General features: G+C 53.2%; 1 protein-coding gene across 8 annotated transcripts in view; it reads right to left on the bottom strand.

Moving 5' to 3' along the window:
* CUL9 (cullin 9) overlaps positions 1–16,315 on the bottom strand; it is a 321,162-nt gene extending 304,847 nt beyond the window's left edge. For 3 of the 8 annotated variants that reach the window (XR_013623648.1, XR_010984381.2, XM_068115289.2), the window contains exons 1-2: positions 9,903–9,996; positions 8,876–9,105 (exon numbers count right to left, since the gene is read on the bottom strand). The gene's annotated coding sequence lies outside the window, so the exon portion shown is untranslated. Of the gene's footprint in view, positions 1–8,838; positions 9,106–9,890; positions 10,038–15,853; positions 15,951–16,259 lie in introns of those variants that run through there. The other 5 variants (XM_068115284.2, XM_068115283.2, XM_068115286.2 and 2 more) reach the window with 5 other exon arrangements.
* Positions 16,316–16,628: the final 313 nt, after the last annotated feature.

The raw sequence follows: 16,628 nt of genomic DNA, 5'->3' as shown, positions 1-16,628 counted from the left end.
CGTGTGAGGAAAAAGTGTGCGTCGACGAGTGGGTGTGTTATAAAGTGTGGGAGTGAAACCGAGTGCGAGCGAGAATGCACGTCGGTGTGTACGGGGTGTGACACAGGGAGTGAGAGCAATACGGAGTGTACGTGCGAGGGTGAGTGTGACACGGAGAGTAAGGTGGTGGTGGAACGTGTGCGAGAAAGCACACCTGAATTGGTGGTAGCGTGAGTGTGGGAGAGCCCATGTGAACGCGTTGGTGGGTGGATGCCAGAGTGCACGCCCATGGTGAGTGTTACGGAGGACGTAACGGAGGAGAGGTGTGGACCGAGGTGTGCGAACGGCGAGTGTGCGCGAGAGGTGTGGTTTGTAACAGGGAGTGCGTTGGTGGAATGTACGGACGGCGTTGGAACGCCGGGTTTTGTGAGGGTGAAAGGGGTAGCGTATGCATGTGAGCATGCAAGTGAAGCATCGACGGTAACCGGGTTAGCGGTTAGGGCGACGGATAGCCGATGCGAGCACTCGGGGCGTGGCGTGCTTTGTTGGATGCAGGGCCCGGCGCGGATCGAAGCTGCGTCGTTTCTCTTCGAAGCGTCGTTGCCGATTCGGGCTTGGCCCCGCCCTGCACGGTCGAGTCCGGGCCTTGGCGGGCGAGGCGACCGGTACGGTTCAAGGGCGAGTGGGAGGAAGCGGAACGGTGCCCCCTCGTGGGGACGGGGTTCCGACCGGGGGAGATTGAGCCATCGGGCCCGGGACCGCAAGGTGCCGCGCCGAGATGGTGCGTGGAACCTCGGCCCAACCAAACCACCTCCCTTGAACCGAAAGCCGGACGGATTCAACCTGCAGGCGACCAAATCACCCGAATTCATTGCTCGGCTTTACGAACCGAGTTTAATGATGTCATGACGCACCGAGGCTAGGATATAGCGGACTGTGATGATGATGGTAGTGATTTGATACGAAATTTATAATAGTGGGTAGAATTGGCAGTAAATGGAAAATTTTTGAATTGGTTGGAATTTGATGAGCAAAATTGGTAGTGGGAGATGCCCGATGCGGTGGGATGGCAACTCTGTCATCCCTCACAAACGGGGGGCAAAGGAGCACTAGCTTATGGGGTGTATGGCAGTGAGAACTAGCCCGGGTGGGTTAGGATATTGTGTGTAGGGCCCTAGAAGATGACATTAGGCAACGTTAAGGTTAGTTAGTGACAAGGATACCTGTAGAGGGGACGCAGGTAGATTAGAGTGGATGATAATGACGAGGGAGCGCAATAGTTTAAAGGGACGACTGGGAAGCACAAGTTTCAGAAGGGAGTAGACAGAGTAGATGATGCAGTGTGAATAGAAGTGCTGGTGAGCAGCTTCAAATGAGGCATCGGTGAGGCAATGCTCCGAGGTGTGTGTGAGTGTACAAGTGATGAATGAGAGAGCATTGCGGATGAGTGTCATGGTGAGTAGTGAGTGTTGTGGATCAGCGCGAATGCGCTTGGGGGAGAGAAGGGTGCAGGCGGCACTAAGTATGAGAGCACAGGTATGCAAGTACAGGTGTGTGGAATATATGGAGCAGAGAATGAGTGGTGTGGAGAGAGTTGGAGTAAGTGGTACGGAGTGGTGTGCATGGTGCGAAGGTGTGGATGGGGGAAGAGTGGACCCCTTTTCACGAGTACCCGGGGAGGGTAGTTTAAAGAATAGTTAGAAGGTATAGGTAAATTGTGGTTGGATATTGGCATTTGTGGTGCGGTTGCAGAATGGTATTGTGGATGGGTGCATTGGTGTGGTGAAATTGGCTGGTCGTGTGGCCTGTTAGTATGAGTGTGAATGGTTGGGCACTCCGCCACTGTTAGATGTCGGCCAGGTGAGGCCGCAGGTGGGCTCTGGGAGCCGTTAGTGTCAGTGGGTGCCTGAGGATCCCGGGTGTGGATCGGGCAGCCGGTGCCAGAGAGGGCACTGAGGGGGTGAGAGTGCGAGAGGGCCTTCCCCAGTTAGTTAGGTTAGGGGGAGGAGCAGGTGAGCTCGGTAGGCAACAACAGTGGTGGAGGTGTGCAGGTGGGCAGACCAGCTGGGAGCGTCACACGACCCAGCCACCGAAATTGTGCGGGGGCACCGAGTGTTGAATCGGGGGAGTGAGACCCCAAATTGAGAAGCACCACAGTTTGGTCAATGGGAATTGGTTTTTAGAACCCATAGTGTAAGTTGGCCAATGGATTGGCAGGGAAAGACCCTGGGTAATGTAAAGTTGTTAAAGTCATTTAGGAAATAGTTAGGATTGATGAACCTGTCGCACCATACGCAGCCACTTACCTGAGGTGATGATGATGACTCCATACCTGTGTTTTCTTTGTTTTGTGTTGCAGGAAAGGAGAATTGCTGGGTGGATTTGTGAGACGCATCACGACGTGGATGAGACATTGGGGTGATTCCATCTCTCCCTCCTTAGGAGGGACTGATGATGAATTGGTGATGGCAAATTTTGATGTTGAGTTGGAGATGGCAGATTTTGATGAGAGTTGGAAATGGCAAATTTGATTGGTTAGGAGGGAGAGAAGACGAATTTGGTTTATGGGAGGAACGGGGAAGACAGTAGGGACGTTGTTGATGTGTAAAGTAGATGTTTATGGGTAGTGTTGTGTTTTGTGGATACAGTAAGGGGTAAGGGAGGGGCAATGTAGGTTACCTGGTGGGGGGGGGGGGCGTACGGTAGGAACGTACCTGTCTCACCTGGTTCCCATGTGCCCCCAGTGTGCATTACCTTGAATTGCGTGCACTTTTGCGCCCTTACCACCTTACTCACTTGTCTTCTTTTGTCTCCCACCTCCGAGGATCTGGCTTTGGGGCAGAGAGAGAGGAGAGAGAGGTGCTGGCTCCGCAGTTGTGGGCCTGTACTTCCGCTGCTTGCTGCCTGGATCGATACACCATATGGACCGCAATTTTTGTGGCCGCCCACAATGGACCGCAGTTCTTTTGCGGTCAAGCACCACCCGTGGATGGACCTCTGGGTCAACGTGGCACCTATGCCATACAGGTGAACCACTTTTAGTTGGCCCCCCTGACGGCCACAATTTAGAAATGGTCGCGGTTGGCGCCTTTCTTTATTTCTAAAGAAGCCAGAAGGCCAAGTGCACTCCATGAAGGCAAGACCAGCGGCAGAACATCGGCCGGCTGCAACACCACCGGTGACCATGGACACTTGATTGTGCATTGTTATTGAACACTTTATTGGTGCACCGGATGGTGCTGACTGTGCGTATGGGGTGGTGCTTTTGGTGCTTGGACGGGGTGCTCTGCACATTATTAAAGGCCGTAGGGCCACAGGGCACTCGTGGGTTGGTGTATCGATGCTGGCATGCATGCTCTCCCTATGCATAACATCTGCATGTGTTCCTCAAAGAACAGGTCCTGGATCGTAGTGTAAATATCAGTGTAGTCTTGTATAAATGATGCTCCCTACCGGCTGTATGTTTAGTTTGAGAATGCTTTCCGCGATTCGGTTATTCTGTGGGTGTGTTTCTGTTAGGAGAAGGGTGCAACGTCGCAGGGGGATATATTTACTCATTTGTGAACATCTGTAAAACTGTCGCACTCAGGGTTGAGTTAATAGTAGAGGGAACTACATCTGAGTGCCACACTAAAGTAGGTAAAAATTTATCGGGTCGGGCCGCCCCGAGGTAGAGAAGGGTGCAATGTTGCGGATATGGGATTTGCATCCATCCATATCCGCTTGTAAATATTCCCCTATTTCCTCAATACTTCCCAACTATCCCCAATCCCCCATTCCCTAGTCCCATTTTCTGTAAACAACACTCTGTAGACCCGACCTCCCCCTATTTCCCCCATTAAATGTCGTGCCCAGGTTCACCGCATCTCATGTAAGACAACTATAGGACATCTTGCTAGTTATTCTTAGTCTATGTCAGTTAAGGACTCGTTTCCATTAATTCTGACCCTTCGTTGCACCAGAATGTGATTGTATGGCACCGTTAGGAAGTTTAGGACCTCCCAATACCTCCCCGCAGCTCTTCCTCACGGTTCAACAACAACAGCAACGGCGGCGGCGTGCACAGGGAGTGCGCGTCCTCACTCCGGCTTGGTTGGTAGGGGGTGTTGGGAGGGCATGAGGCCTTCCCAGCGAGCCGCCATCGAACATGTGCTCGACGGGGTTACCAAATAGGGGCTCCCTGTCAGCTCCTCGTCAAGGGCGGAGCCCGGTAACCCCCGCACCCAATGGAAGCGGCGGACCGGCCCCAGGGGGGCGGAGCCAACCAGCCGAGGGCGTGTCACTCCCCGCTGAGCATGCGCAGGAAGAGGGAGGTGACGTCAGATGCGCGCTGAGCTTGGAGCAAGCAAGACGTACCCTCCGAGCGCTGTGAGGCCTCCCCGCATCTCTGGACTGGACCGTGCTTTATCCTGTCCCCGAGCCAAGGTGCACCTTGTGCTATCGACTACCTGTCCCTTCCTGCCATCAATCCCTGTGTAAGTCAGCCTTGTTCCGTTTGTCTGTGGTCTGTCTGGAATAAGATAAGACTGTAATTAAGTGCCTATCTCTTCTGTGTCTTTACCTCACTACCGTGTAATCTACCCCCTTTTCTCCACCACTGTAATTATACCCTCCTCCGGAGGTCTTGAGAACTGTACCCCTTGCGTCGTTTCATCTATCCCCGTCGTTGTGTCCTTTCCATCATTGATTTAGCATAGCGCGATTTGGTCAACGTCTGGGTGGAATCGGGGTCTAGTCAGGGAATAACTGTTCGGTCGCGGTCATACCAACCGCTCGGTCAAAAATAACATCTAAACCGCGTCCGTAACAGTATGTTACGAACGAATGGAAATGTTATTTGTAATTGTATTCCGATCCCATTCATGGTTTCTCTGGTCTGTGTTTAAGATAAGTTGTTTCACACTGACTGTAGTAAGTTGAATCAATGAGCAACTTGCTAATTATTCTGTTGATGGTGCTTACTTGCTTACTTACTTACTGGATTTTGGACTTTGCAGGTGTTCGGAAATTCCAGTGAATAGCCTCGATTAGCTTGCCGTGTGCCGTGCGTCATTGGTCGCGCCTTACTTTGGAGTTACTGATTAATTGAAAAGTAAGTTGGAAATGTTTGTGGATATGCAGGGCGGGTTCAGAGTTATATTAAAGTCAAAAGTGGATGGTGATTATAAAATATGATTGAATTACTCAGAAAATTAGGTGGAGGTGATATAACTCCTTTGGTCTCAATTCAAAACTAACAATTCGCAGTTTGCTATGTAATATTATAATGGGATTTGAGGTGACATAGAGTTGAGTAGATAATAAATCCCGTTATGTTTTCTTCATTAAAATTTCTCAGTTTTCAGAGGGGTACTGATTATATTTAAGCATGTTCCTTTTTTAATTTTTGTCATATAATTATTTGCCCGAACTCAATTAAGATCAGTTACTTTTTTTTTTTTTTTTTTGATGTCGAGCAAAAAAAGGAAGTGGTCGGAGGATTACGTGCGGTATGGGTTCACGTGTTTGACGGATGGAACGGAAGTCAGCGTCCTCAATGCATGCTTTGCAATGTCAAATTGAGCAACTCCAGCCGAGCACCAGCAAAACTACGGGAACACTTCAAAAAACTGCACGGCGAGGGGCAGTACAAAGACGCAATGCTGGATGAATTCAAATTGAAGAGTCCGATTCGACGCAAGTGCTACCTTGCCCACTCTCGGCTTCTTTCCAATTGACAAACCCATCCTCAACGCGTCGTATGAAGTTGCGTACCTGATCGCAAAGCAGGGCAAACCGCACACCGTTGGCGAGACACTCATCAAACCAGCCACGTTGAAGATGGCCAACACCATGCTGGGAAAAGCTACTGAAAACAAGTTGTCTCTCGTTCCACTCTCAAATGACACCATCAGATGCAGAATCGACGACACGAGCGACGAAATCCTCGCCCAGGTAGTTGCAGATTCAGTCGCGAGCCCGACGAAATTCAGCCTTTAACTCGACGAGACCATCGATGTTTCAAATTTGAGCCATCTCATCTTATTTGTGCGTTATGTCAAAGGAGACAAGATCAAGGAAGACTTTCTGTTCTGCAAGCCTCTCACAACGACGAAGGCAGCTGACGTGAAGAAGCATGTGGACGACTTCTTCAGAAGCAACGGCCTCTTGTGGAACATGGTGTCTGCAGTTTGCTCGGACGGAGCTCCAGCCATGCTGGGATGCAACTCCGGTTTTGGAGCTGAAACAACTGGCCAATGTTCTGAAAATCGTCGTTGAAACTGTGAATTACGTGTGAAGCAGTGCTCTGAATCATCGCATCTTCAAAGAGCTGTGCAATGAAATCGGCTCGGAATTCAAAGTCCTTCTCTACCACTCTAACGTTCGATGGTTATCACGAGGGAAGGTAGTGAGCCGTGTTTTTGCCTTGCGTGTAGAATTAGCCCTGTTTTTGCGAGAACACCAGCATTGCCATGCAACGCACTTCCAAGAGTCAGAGTTGATCCTCGCCTTGGCGTACTTAGCTGACATCTTCGACGCACTCAATCATCTAAATTGCCAGATGCAGGGCGGTGGAGTGAATGTCATCGAATCTGAAGAAAAGCTGAGTGCTTTCCGAAAGAAGTTACCGTTGTGGAGGCGGCAAACAGAGAACGACAACTTCACGAACTTTTCGCTACTGGATGAGTGCGTGAGCGGGATCAAAGATGAGTCTGAAGTTGGAGGCACTGCTGTATCGGGGGAGCTGAAGCAAGCGATTGCCACGCACTTGGATGAGCTGCGAAAATCATTCGACGGCTACTTCCCCGGCCAAGAGCAATATCCAGCATGGGTGCGGCAGCCGTTTACTTTCGACGTTGCAACGGCAGATGTCAACGACCAATACCTCGACGACCTCATCGAATTTCAGCAGAGCCAGACTCAACAACAACTCTTCGGCACGACGCTCTCAACGTTTTGGTGCCGCCAAATGGAAGGGTATCCTCACATCGCTAAAATTGCCCTTGAGATCCTCATGCCGTTCGTTACAACGTATCTCTGCGAGCATGCGTTTTCAAAACTGGTGGACACAAAAACAAAGAAAAGGAGCAGGCTTGCATGCGAAAATGATTTGAGGGTGGCCCTTGCCAAAACAAAACCACAAAACCACAAAACCACGCATTTCTTCTTCCACCACCTTTAGCCAAGTCTTTCTCGGTCTTCCCCATCCTCTACTTCCTTCTACATTCATTTCCATCACTCTTCTCAACCAGTCACTTTCATCCTTCCTCAACACATGACCAAACCATCTCAACCTGTTCCTCTTCACAGCATCCATCACAGGCTCTATTCCCATCATCTTTCGCAATTCATCATTTGTCTTACTCTCTCTCAACAATACTCCGCACATCCGTCGAACCATTCGCATTTCCACCCTTTCCAACCTTTGTTGCTGCTCCACGTTCATTACCCATGTCTCGCTCCCATAAATCATAACACTTCTCACACATGCAGCATACAGAGTAACCAATCACAAATGGAGATAATTATAGAATGCTGTTATTGGACATGTCCATGCAGTTTGTAAGAAGTTGATGATCATGTATCGATATTATAACATTGTACTCGACTGCTAATTTGTACAGTCTCAGTGTGTGGCTACACTATGGGAGTAATCAAATACTGTTGTAACCAGTGAAATGTTTGTAGAAGCTTGAAGCAACAACTTATGAAGTGTAAATGAGGCAGTGATGTAGGGATTGTTATGTGATGGCAATACTGTTAGCTACTTTCTTAACCAACATCATCCCTATCTTGTTTAGGACCATTTTTAGACTGTAGTTTGTCATCCCTACAGTGCCTTTTTAATTTAGCATAAATTTTTTTATTCACTTGTTGTCTTTTCTCGTGACAACCATTATCTTCTTATTACAATAGAGCAAACGTATATGGTTATGTTTACATGCGACCAAAACGTTTTCTTCTTCTCCCCTGAGGACACCAAACATCCAAAACACAATCCGTGAACTCTTAATTACGTTTAGACTGCCGAGACCCTTCAGACCTTTGATGACCCATTAAGTCCCCGAAGACCCTTAAGACCACCAAGACCCCTGAAGGCGCAAAATACCCCGAAGACCCAAAAGACCATGAAGACCCAAAAGACACTGATGACCCAAAAGACACTGAAGACCCCAAAGACCCCAAAATACCCATAAAGGCCCAGAGGATCCAAAAATACCCTGAAGACCCAAAATACCGTGAAGACCCAAAAGACCCTGAAGACCCAAAATACCCTGAAGACCCAAAAGACACCAAAATGGTCAGAAATGACGATCCCTCTGAAACGACGTGGTGGGGCGTGCAGAGCACGCAGTCACGCAAGTTCAAATAAAGATGTAGGGATGGTTTTTTTTCCATGATCATTTCTTGTGATCATCCTGACCTTGTTTCCATACTTTCTGGAATAAAATCCCTCCATACTTTTGCATTTTTAACACTTAGATGCAGGGATTGGGCCTCGGAGGCCCACAACGTTTTATTTTGTTGCAAACTCCCTTTGTCCGAGGTCCACCACAAAAATCCTACCCCACACACACACACACACACACACACACACACACACACACACACACACACACACACACACACACACACACACACACACACACACACACACACACACACACACACACACACACACACACACACACACACCCAACACGCTCGCACACCAACACGCTCGCACACCAACACACACACACAACTTCACTGATGATGAATTGCTGATGAATCGCAATCAAGCACCGAAGTGGGGGTGCATACTTCGAGTCCTGGAAAAACTCCGTCCCACCTGCTAAAACTCAAATTATGGAGATAACTAACGACACACACTCCTACCTGCCAGGCCTCACACTCTCGGTCCGCGCACACCCACCTGCCAGACTTCACACACTCGGTCCGCCAGTTCTTTGCCGTGCAGGGACGACCCGCAAAGGAAAACCGAGCCCAGTCCACAAAAACACGAGGACCAACTGAGCTCGAACCGCTGAGTCACTCGACTGTAGCGCGGGAAGATTTGGGTGCGGTCGCCGGTCGTGTCGGGTAGGATCGGGTTTGACCGGATAGCATATAGTAATCGGGTAGAAGAGGATACCTGTGGATGGACTAGGACAAGATAGAACAACTCGTTCAGTTTAGGGAGAACGAGAATCGAGCTCCACACCAAGCTACACACAAAGGTACACACCGAAGCTACACACCGAAGCTACACACCAATCTCCACACCCAGCTACACACCAATCTCCACACCCAGCTACACACCCAGCTACACACCAATCTCCACACCCAGCTACACACCCAGCTACACACCAATCTCCACACCCAGCTACACACCCAGCTACACACCGAAGCTACACACCAAGCTACACACCAAGCTACACACCAAGCTCTACACCAATCTCCACACCAGGCTCCACCCAAAGCTCTACACCAAGCTACACACCAAGCTCCACACCAATCTCCACACCAAGCTCTACACCAGGCTCTACACCAAGCTACACACCAAGCAACACACCAAGCTCCACACCAAGCTACACACCGAAGCTACACCCAAAGCTCCACACCAAGCTACACACCCATCTCCACACCAATCTTCACACCAAGCTCCACACCAAGCTACACACCAAGCTACACACCAAGATCCACACCAAGATCCACACCAAGCTACCCACCCAGCTACACACCAATCTCCACCCCAAGCTACACACCAATCTCCACCCCAAGCTCCACACCAAGCTACACACCAATCTCTACACCGAAGCTACAGACCAAGCTCTGCACCAATCTCTACACCGAAGCTACACACCAAGCTCTACACCGAAGCTACACACCAAGCTACACACCAAGCTCCACACCAAGCTCTACACCAAGCTACACACCAAGGTACACACCAAGGTACACACCCGGAAATGAACCCACTCCGCTCACTTGAGCGATAACAATAACGACAAACAAGTTCCGCTCCCGGAAAAGTGAAACCACGAGAAACCGGAACTTTGGACTAAGGACAAGAGTTTTCCCTGGAACGGAACATTTGGAATCGCTGGTTCATTTTAAAATCCTGATCGTTCTCTCTTTGTACTCATTTCATGTCTGTTATGTTAAGTGTTTCAATTTTTAAAAAGTTCGTCATAAACCTGGTTATATTTATAATAATAACAACCGCTAACACTATGACGTGACTGGCTCCCTCCAACCTCCATACAGGAGGCCCAGCCCCAGAGGGAGGTACTCGCATATGGGGGGGGGGGGGGGGGGGAGGTACTCGCATATGGGGGGGGGGGGGGGGGGAGGTACTCGCATATGGGGGGGGGGGAGGTACTCGCATATGGGGGGGGGGAGGTACTCGCATATGGGGGGGGGGGGGTACTCGCATATGGGGGGGGGGGGTACTCGCATATGGGGGGGGGGGGGTACTCGCATATGGGGGGGGGGTACTCGCATATGGGGGGGGGGGGTACTCGCATATGGGGGGGGGGTACTCGCATATGGGGGGGGGGGGGTACTCGCATATGGGGGGGGGTACTCGCATATGGGGGGGGGGTACTCGCATATGGGGGGGTACTCGCATATGGGGGGGGTACTCGCATATGGGGGGGGGTACTCGCATATGGGGGGGGGGGGTACTCGCATATGGGGGGGGGGGGGTACTCGCATATGGGGGGGGGTACTCGCATATGGGGGGGGGGGGTACTCGCATATGGGGGGGGGGGGGTACTCGCATATGGGGGGGGGGGGTACTCGCATATGGGGGGGGGGGGTACTCGCATATGGGGGGGGGTACTCGCATATGGGGGGGGTACTCGCATATGGGGGGGGTACTCGCATATGGGGGGGGGGTACTCGCATATGGGGGGGGGGGGTACTCGCATATGGGGGGGGGGGTACTCGCATATGGGGGGGGGGGGGTACTCGCATATGGGGGGGGTACTCGCATATGGGGGGGGGGGGTACTCGCATATGGGGGGGGGTACTCGCATATGGGGGGGGGTACTCGCATATGGGGGGGGTACTCGCATATGGGGGGGGTACTCGCATATGGGGGGGGTACTCGCATATGGGGGGGGGTACTCGCATATGGGGGGGTACTCGCATATGGGGGGGGTACTCGCATATGGGGGGGGTACTAGCATATGGGGGGGGGTACTCGCATATGGGGGGGGTACTCGCATATGGGGGGGGTGGGGGTACTCGCATATGGGGGGGGTACTCGCATATGGGGGGGTACTCGCATATGGGGGGGGGTACTCGCATATGGGGGGGTACTCGCATATGGGGGGGTACTCGCATATGGGGGGGGGGGGTACTCGCATATGGGGGGGTACTCGCATATGGGGGGGTACTCGCATATGGGGGGGGTACTCGCATATGGGGGGGGGGGGGGGGTACTCGCATATGGGGGGGGGTACTCGCATATGGGGGGGTACTCGCATATGGGGGGGTACTCGCATGTGGGGGGGGGCTCGCATATGGGGGGGGTACTCGCATATGGGGGGGGTACTCGCATATGGGGGGGGGTACTCGCATATGGGGGGGGGGTACTCGCATGGGGGGGTACTCGCATATGGGGGGGGTACTCGCATATGGGGGGGAGTGCTCGCATATGGGGGGGTACTCGCATATGGGGGGGGTACTCGCATATGGGGGGGGGTACTCGCATATGGGGGGGTACTCGCATATGGGGGGGGGTACTCGCATATGGGGGGGTACTCGCATATGGGGGGGGTACTCGCATATGGGGGGGGGGGTACTCGCATATGGGGGGGTACTCGCATATGGGGGGGGGTACTCGCATATGGGGGGGGTACTCGCATATGGGGGGGGTTACTCGCATATGGGGGGGGTACTCGCATATGGGGGGGGGTACTCGCATATGGGGGAGGGGGGTACTCGCATATGGGGGGGGTACTCGCATATGGGGGGGGTACTCGCATATGGGGGGGTACTCGCATATGGGGGGGTACTCGCATATGGGGGGGTACTCGCATATGGGGGGGTACTCGCATATGGGGGGGGGGAACTCGCATATGGGGGGGGTACTCGCGTATGGGGGGGGTACTCGCATATGGGGGGTACTCGCATATGGGGGGGTACTCGCATATGGGGGGGTACTCGCATATGGGGGGGTACTCGCATATGGGGGCGGGGGGGTACTCGCATATGGGGGGGGGGGGGTACTCGCATATGGGGGGGGGGGTACTCGCATATGGGGGGGTACTCGCATATGGGGGGGGGGGTACTCGCATATGGGGGGGTACTCGCATATTGGGGGGGTACTCGCATATGGGGGGGGGGGGTACTCGCATATGGGGGGGTACTCGCATATGGGGGGGTACTCGCATATGGGGGGGTACTCGCATATGGGAGGGGGGTACTCGCATATGGGGGGGTACTCGCATATGGGGGGGTACTCGCATATGGGGGCGGGGGTACTCGCATATGGGGGGGGGTACTCGCATATGGGTGGGGGGGTACTCGCATATGGTGGGGTACTCGCATATGGGGGGGTCCTCGCATATGGGGGGGGGGTGTACTCGCATATGGGGGGGTACTCACATATGGGGGGGTACTCGCATATGGGGGGTACTCGCATATGGGGGGGTACTCGCATATGGGGGGGTACTCGCATATGGGGGGGGGTACTCGCATATGGGGGGGGGGGGTACTCGCATATGGGGGCGGGGGTACTCGCATATGGGGGGGTACTCGCATATGGGGGGTACTCGCATATGGGGGGGTACTCGCATATGGGGGGTACTCGCATATGGGGGGGGGTACTCGCATATGGGGGCGGGGGTACTCGCATATGGGGGGGTACTCGCATATGGGGGGGGTACTCGCATATGGGGGGGTACTCGCATATGGGGGGGGTACTCGCATATGGGGGGTACTCGCATATGGGGGGTACTCGCATATGGGGGGGGTACTCGCATATGGGGGGTACTCGCATATGGGGGGGTGGTACTCGCATATGGGGGGTACTCGCATATGGGGGGGGTACTCGCATATGGGGGGTACTCGCATATGGGGGGTACTCGCATATGGGGGGGTACTCGCATATGGGGGGTACTCGCATATGGGGGGTACTCGCATATGGGGGGGTACTCGCATATGGGGCGGGTACTCGCATATGGGGGGGGTACTCGCATATGGGGGGGGTACTCGCATATGGGGGGGGTACTCGCATATGGGGGGGGGTACTCGCATATGGGGGGGGGTACTCGCATATGGGTGGGGTACTCGCATATGGGTGGGGTACTCGCATATGGGTGGGGTACTCGCATATGGGGGGGGTACTCGCATATGGGGGGGTACTCGCATATGGGGGGGGGGTACTCGCATATGGGGGGGGTACTCGCATATGGGGGGGGTACTCGCATATGGGGGGGGTACTCGCATATGGGGGGTACTCGCATATGGGGAGGGGGGCGGTACTCGCATATGGGGGGGGGAGGGCGGTACTCGCATATGGGGGGGGAGGGCGGTACTCGCATATGGGGGGGGAGGGCGGTACTCGCATATGGGGGGGGGGGAGGGCGGTACTCGCATATGGGGGGGGGAGGGCGGTACTCGCATATGGGGGGGGGAGGGCGGTACTCGCATATGGGGGGGGCGGTACTCGCATATGGGGGGGGGGAGGGCGGTACTCGCATATGGGAGGGGGGGAGGGCGGTACTCGCATATGGGGGGGGAGGGCAGTATTCGCATATGGGGGGGGGGGAGGGCGGTACTCGGATATGGGGGGGGCGGTACTCGGATATTGGCGGGAGGGCGGTACTCGGATATGGGCGGGAGGGCGGTACTCGGATATGGGGGGGAGGGCGGAACTCGGATATGGGGGGGAGGGAGGTACTCGGATATGGGGGGGAGGGCGGTACTCGGATATGGGGGGGGGGGAGGGCGGTACTCGGATATGGGGGGAGGGCGGTACTCGGATATGGGGGGAGGGCGGTACTCGGATATGGGGGGGGGAGGGAGGTACTCGGATATGGGGGGAGGGGGTACTCGGATATGGGGGGGAGGGAGGTACTCGGATATGGGGGGGAGGGAGGTACTCGGATATGGGGGGGAGGGCGGTACTCGGATATGGGGGGGAGGTACTCGGATATGGGGGGGGGAGGGGAGGGAGGGACGGTTATGGGGCAGAGGGAGGAGCAGAAATGGGGAAGGAGGTGCAGTAGCAGAAATGGGGGAGGGGTGCAGTAGCAAAATGGGGGGGGGGGTGCAGCAGCAGAAATGGGGTGGAGGTGCGGTAATGGGGGGCGGAAATGGGGGCAAGGAGGCATGGAAATGGGGGGTGTAAATATGGGGGCAGGCATGGATATGGGGGCAGGTGTGGATATTGGGGGCAAGTGCAGAAATGGTAGGGGCAGGTGTGTATATGGGAGGGGCAGGTGTGGGTTTGGGGAGGCTGCCTGCTGCAGATATGGGAGCAGCTGCAGCTATAGGGGGCAGCTGTAGATATAGGGGGAGGGGCAGCTGCAGATAGGGGGTGAGGCAGGAGTGGAAATGGGGGATGGGGGGACGCAGGCTCGGATATTGGGGCAAGTGCGGAGATGGGAGGGTTCGGCACGGATATGGCGGGCAAGCGCAGAAATTGGAGGAGCAGGCGTGGCTATGGGAGGGGCAGGCGTGGCTATGGGAGGGGCAGGCGTGGCTATGGGAGGGGCAGGCGTGGATATGGGAGGGGCAGGCGTGGATATGGGAGGGGCAGGCATGGATATGGGAGGGGCAGGCATGGATATGGGAGGGGCAGGCATGGATATGGGAGGGGCAGGCGTGGATATGGGAGGGGCAGGCATGGATATGGGAGGGGCATGCGTGGATATGGGAGGGGCAGGCATATATAATGGGAGGGGCAGGCATATATATGGGAGGGGCAGGCATGTATATGGGAGGGGCAGGCATGTATATGGGAGGGGCAGGCATGTATATGGGAGGGGCAGGCGTGTTTTTGGGAGGGGCAGGCATGAATATGGGAGGGGCTGGCATTGAAATGGGGAGACAGGCACGGAAATGGGAGGGGCAGGCGTGGATACAGGAGGGAGGCATGGAAATGGGGGTACAGGCGTGGATATGGGGGGGTACAGGCGTGGATATGGGGGGGTACAGGCGTGGATATGGGGGGGTACAGGCGTGGATATGGGGGGGGTACAGGCGTGGATATGGGGGGGGTACAAGCGTGGATATGGGGGGGGGGTACAGGCGTGGATATGGGGGGGGCAGGCGTGGATACAGGAGGGAGGCATGGAAATGGGGGTACAGGCGTGGATATGGGGGGGGCAGGCACTGATCCATGTGCCGGGAAATGGGACGCATGCCTGCGGATATGGGTGCTGGTGTAGAAATGTGAGCAGGAACGGGTATGGGCGAGCAGGTACGGACCAATGATTTTACTTTTAGGTTATGGGGGTGGGGTGGCACAAATATTTACATTGCACTGAAAAATACAATTTCGATTTCAATTTTCCCATTGAAAAATCAACAACTATTGTTAGTTGTTGTTGTTGTTAATTGTTTAATTTGTAAATTTAAATGACAATAACGGAAACTACAGCCGAAAATACCTATCGATCTTTTTTTTAACAACATTTAGTGACGACCACTAAGTTCCATTTTTGACACTATGTATTAGTACACCTCAGAAATGTAAGCATAAGTTAACCCTTGAAGCATTTTCTATGTAAATGTAATAGTTGCAGATTTTACGTTTACATTTTTGAAACGCTATGCAATATTATTTTTAGGTAGACTTACCTACCTTATTATATATTTCGTTTTTACAAGGGAAATAAAAAAGATTACTGCACGAGACACTTTACCACATTCCGAGACCACATCTTCAGGTACGTACACAGTGATCCTCTTCCTCCGCGGGTTCCTCTTCTTCTTCCGCAACTTCCTCTTCTGCCCTCGCTTCATCTTCTTCCTCAATACCGCTAGATTTTAATGCTGTTTTCTGAGCCACGAAGCTCTACATACGCCACGTACCTATATAAACACTTTGGCTGAAGCAAATTAGTACGGTGCGAGGGACTTGATATTGATTGATACGTCTATGTTATTAAATTTTAAACTATTGGAAAAGTCGAGGGTGCTTTTACGTTTTCGCTTCATCGGTACAATGCATCCGGTAAACCTATAGCCGCCGATTTATGTTCGTGGGTGTTACATCGAAATAGATGAATCAAAGGACAAGGAGACGGGTTTATTCCAAGGTCGGTATATTAAATCCAGAACCGTACAGAGTAATAAATTACCCCAAGCGAGCGCAGCACCACCAACAGTTCAAGCACCTCAAGGTCCCACGTTCTTCTTCTTCTTCGCTTGAGGTTTAATGGCGCTTTTCGAGCCACGAGGTTCTATATACGCCACACATCAAAACTCGGACCTCCTAATCAAGAGAGAAGCTATTAGCACCTATTACGAGTATTAGGTTTCCAGAACATTTTATAGGGCTTTAACTTTTCTCCTTTCAAAATCTTAGCATGGCTTTCCAGAGTCGGTGGTGCTTCTGGTTCCACATGCTTAAGATTTCCAGCAGGTCTGATACTTTGACCCCCATCTCTCTAATATTCTGGATAAACCAGTCTACCTTCCTCATAAAGTGGGCATTTAACAAATAGATA

This window comes from Myxine glutinosa, chromosome 5, assembly GCF_964187855.1.
Source record: "Myxine glutinosa chromosome 5, kmMyxGlut1.1, whole genome shotgun sequence".
NCBI lineage: Eukaryota > Metazoa > Chordata > Myxini > Myxiniformes > Myxinidae > Myxine > Myxine glutinosa.
The sequence above is the reverse complement of the archived record's forward strand: the minus strand, read 5'-3'. Positions and strand labels throughout refer to the sequence as shown.